Here is a 4,714-nt window from a genome sequence, read left to right as displayed (position 1 = left end):
TTCTTAGCTTCTCCATTTGTTCAAATCAAATACATAAAAAGGTTTTCATCTTTTTTATTTTTTTATTTTTTCCTTTTTATTATAAATAAAATTTATAATAAACTTATTTAAATCTCAAATGTTATTTCCCTTCCCAGTTTCCCCTCTGGAAACCCCTTATCCATGCCCCTCCCCCAGCTTGATGAGGGTGCTCCCCACCCACCTACCCAGCCACCTGCTCTTGCCCCCCCCACCCTAGCATTTCCCTACACTGAGACATCAAACCTTCACGGGACCAAGGGTTGTAGTGTCATCCAGTGGAGGTTATGCAGGTTTCATGGCTAAGGTAAGTTGTATTGTGGAACAAGAGGAGCACATGGAGGAAATGGAGCAAAGAGAGATGAATGGTTGGACATAGGAAACCTCTTTCTATTTACCAGACTACTAGCAGTATGTATGAAGATCCCTTAAAATAATTGGGCCTAGTGTGCCATTAAGTGGCCATTTGGAGCTATTATCTAGTGGGTACTGAATCCAGGCCTTATTGCAGAACTGTACGACTTTTGAAACCCTCAAGTAGGGTGTTAACTTTAGAGATCTGAGATTTTCTAAGAGACATCCCAGTGCCTGCGGTTACATTCAAAGACAATTTAGTGCCCATTGGATGATGGTGATGTTACTGAACTATTCATACCAGCGTCCCGAGAAGAGTTCAGTAATGGGTTATAGATGTATAGTCAGGCTAGATGTTCAGGTCGTCATGTGAATATCTAGGGGCTACAGTGAAGTCCTGGAATTGCCAAAAAGTGGTTCAAACTATATCTAGGAATTCTGGAATGGTTGCAAGAGCCCAAGGGTTTATGAACTCCTTTCAAGAAGGGAAGTCCCAAGGGTCTAAGTCTTACCTCGTAGGTCAGCTAGGAGGCCAGTCATAAGAACTGGGGCATTGAAATGCCAACCCCTTAGTCCAACAAAGGCTGGCCAGGCCCTAACTGGGCATTTAGGGAGAAACACCTTATTAATATGCCAGTGTGTATTCACAGGCTTTTGCAGTTTGGTAGCAGAAATGTGGAACTGTATGGGTGGTGTCAACCCATCTGACTGTGTAACCCATGTACCAGAGGCTAGTTCCACATGGTGGACTGTGGCTACACAGCTCATGTACTAGCTAGTGTATGATGTCTGGTTTGTGTCTCAGTGTCTGAGAGACCTCTGGGTTTCCGATTAGTTGAGACTGTTGTGTTAGAATCATGGCTCAAGTCCAGACAGACAATACCCAGCCATGGCACTTCCACATGGCAGAGGTTTGTTGTGGGGGAAGAGGGCAAAGGTGGGAGTGAAGAAGAGGGGGGAAGAGGTCAGAGAGGTCTGCCTTTTATTTATATAGTGACATAGACCCTTGCAGGTAAAGGTGGGAAGTGAGCCAAGTGTATTCTGGGAAGGTATGGCAGTTGCCAAGGCTACAAATGTTCGGGTCGCTGTAACCTGGGTGTGATCACTGGGTTCAGAGCCAATCCTGACACTAAAAGTTAAATCAAGAGCAGGTAAACTACCTAAACAGGTGTTTTCTTGTCTTTCTTTAAGAAATTTGTTTCCTCTTTAAGAACTTCTACCTATTTAACTGTGTTTTCCTGTACTTCTTTCAGTGAGTTATTTATATCCTCATTAAAGGACTCTACTATCTTTATGAGGTAGGATTTTGAGTCAGCATCCTGGTTTTCAGGTGGGTTGGTATGACCAGGACTTGGTGTGGTAGGAGAACTGGGTTCTGTTGATGTCAAAGCATATTGACTTCTTTTGCTTATGGTCTTTTGCTTGCCTCTTGCTATCTAATTATCTCTGGTGTTAGCTGACCTGAGTGTCTCTATCTGGAGCCTGCCTCCTATTTCCCTGAGTTGCTACATGTCTCCTGGGAGGCCTGTGACACTGGCTGTAGCAGACCTCTTGTGAGGCCTTCAGGTTGTGGGATCTTCAGAGGAGCACAAAAGCTGACAATCTGGTGCCCTGCATGCAGCAGATCTTCTTGGAGGCCTTTAGATTGTGGAATATTCAGAGGTGCAAACCTAATTATTTCTTTATTTCTATCTCCCCTCCCTGCTCCATGCCTTCCAGTAGCCACTAATCTACTATATATTTCCTTGGAATATTTCAAATACATATTCCACATGGGGGTCCATATGTATTGATTTTGTTCTGTGTCTGTTTTATTCCATTTACTGCAATGATTACTACTTCCATTAATGCTACATTAGAATGAAAGTAAAGCACTCTATCACATATAGAGTTTAACAATATGCAAATTAATTTCTTGGACAGAGTAGTATGTAATGGGATTGGATCTCTGTCCCTTGGATGCAGTCAGTTCTGGTTCCCATCCAAAAGGACAGCCCCATTTACCCTTGGTGGCTGCATTTTGAGCCCCCAGAGCAGTCTCAGAGATGTGAGTTGGAACATATTTAACAAGCACCTCTGTGATCTTAGTTCTCTCCAGACAAGAAAGGATCCTGACTTTGGTTTCTGATACATTTCCCAGGAACACCCTCTGCTGGACTGTCACTTTCCAGCTCACAGCTGAGACCCAAAGATATTATCAAGAGATGTGGCTGGAGTCTTCATCCCTGAACAAAGGCATGCTTTCTCCAAGCAGGGGCAGCATGCCCCCAATGAACACAATCACCTGCCAGAAAAGAGTGCTTTACCACTAACATGGAGAATTCTCATTTGCTTGAAAAGATTTGACATTTGTTTTCATTCTTTCTTCTCTCCCTCTCCCTCTCCCTTCCTCTCCCTCTTCCTCCCTCTCCCTTCCTCTCCCTCTTCCTCCCTCACTTCCATCCCCCTTTCTCTCAGATTCTCTCTCTCTCTCTCTCTCTCTCTCTCTCTCTCTCTCTCTCTCTCTCTCTCTCTCTCTCTCTCTCTCGTCTGAGGGTGAGGGCACCTGCTACTTTTCCAGAGGACCTGGATTTGGATCCCAGTACCCACATCGAGTGACTCACATCCTACTTCCAAAGAATGAGAAGCCCTCTAGTTTTCTCTGGGACCTGCACATGTGCCATACATAAACTCATGCAGACATATGTAAAAATGAAAAATGGCCAAGAAAGATGGATTTGCTTCCTTTTCTGTGTGGGTGTTTGCCTGCATATATGTGTGGCATCATGCTCACTCAGGCACCAGAGAAGACCAAAGCATGTTGGATCCCTTGGAACTGGAGTTGCAGAGGGTTCAGAGCCAGAACTGAACCCGGGTCCTCTGCAAGGGCAGCAAATGCTCTTAACCATGGACACATCTCTCCAGAACTCAGCTTTTCTTTTTCTCCTCCCTACCCTGCTCTCCAGACAAGGTCTCACTAAGTAGCTCTGATAGTCCTTGAACTCACTATGTATAGCAAGCTGGCCTAGAACTCACTCACAGAAATCCTCCAGAGTGCTAGGATTAAAGGTATGAGACACTACACCTGCCTTCCCCTTTCTTTTTTTAAACTGTGTGTGGTGGGAGTGTGCCTGAGTCAGGGTCCTGCTGTGTTTCCTAAATTTGTGGACAGCAGTGATCCTCTTGCTTCAGTTTCTCAGGTAGCTGAGACTAAATGTGCACCATTACTCCTAGCAGAGACACCAGTGTTTTATTCAGAGCATCGTTCTTTGGAATGTGGTGCCTGACTGAAGCTTTCCATTCTCAGCTCTCTATTTTTACTCAGTAATGTCCAAGGGGAAGAGTAGACCTGCTTACCCCATCTCTCCTGAGCTAGTCCTTCCTTCCAGTGACCACTAGAGGGCGCAAGAACTGTGAGCTGAGGCTGAGCTTCCAGTCAACCACCAGGGACTAGAGCACAGAAGGCCCTGACTTATGGAACCCTACAGAACCCAGGTCTATAGGTAATTTTCCCTATGTTCCAGCACCTCATGACCTTTAAGACAGGCTGGGTACATGCAAGGGTTCATCAATCCCTTGTCTTAACCTCAGAAGGCAGCTTGAGAGCCTCAGCATCCTTTTTTCAGACAGCCTGGCAGTATCTGAAAGCCCATAGGCTAGAACAACTTTGTAATGTATCAGGAGGAGCTTCCTGAACAAGTTTGGTTTCCATTTACTGTAAACAATCCTGCTTCTCCAGTGAGCCACAAGACTGGGAGGAGGAAGAGGAACAGGAGAGCTGTGAATGCTCAGAACAACTGGATGAGGCTCCGTGGCAGCCTGGTGGTGGCTGGAACAGACAGGGCCTCCCAGAGAAAGATGTGGTGAGCCTGTTTAGAGGTGGCCCTGTAAAATGCTAAGGGACTGCAGACCTAGGCTAGGATCCAGCTCCCATCTACCTACATTCTAATCACTCCTTTCACAGGCTTCAACATATGCATCTTGGACATGGGCATGTAGTTCAGTGGGTAGAGCTCTTGCCTACCATGCAGGAAACCCTGGGCTCTTTCCCCAACACCACAAGAACTATACATTGTAGTCAAAGCTATAATCCCAGTACCTGGGAAATGGAGGCAAGGGATTCAAAAGTGGGCTACACAGGGAGTTCAAGGTCAATGAATTGGATCCAATGAGACCCTGCCTCATGAAGGGGGAGGAGTGGAACTGGCAGCAGGAAAAAGACAGCTCCTCCCTATCCTGTTGCCCTTAGCTCTATCCTCAGAAACTACAGAGCAAAAGAAGAGAAACAACTCCCTCAGACTGTCCTTTGAGCTGGACCATATGCACACCACAGCTTATGCCAAAGCACACACACACACACAAT

The sequence above is a fragment of the Apodemus sylvaticus genome, chromosome 1 (genome assembly GCF_947179515.1).
Source record: "Apodemus sylvaticus chromosome 1, mApoSyl1.1, whole genome shotgun sequence".
NCBI classification, from domain to species: Eukaryota; Metazoa; Chordata; class Mammalia; order Rodentia; family Muridae; genus Apodemus; species Apodemus sylvaticus.
The sequence above is the reverse complement of the archived record's forward strand: the minus strand, read 5'-3'. Positions refer to the sequence as shown.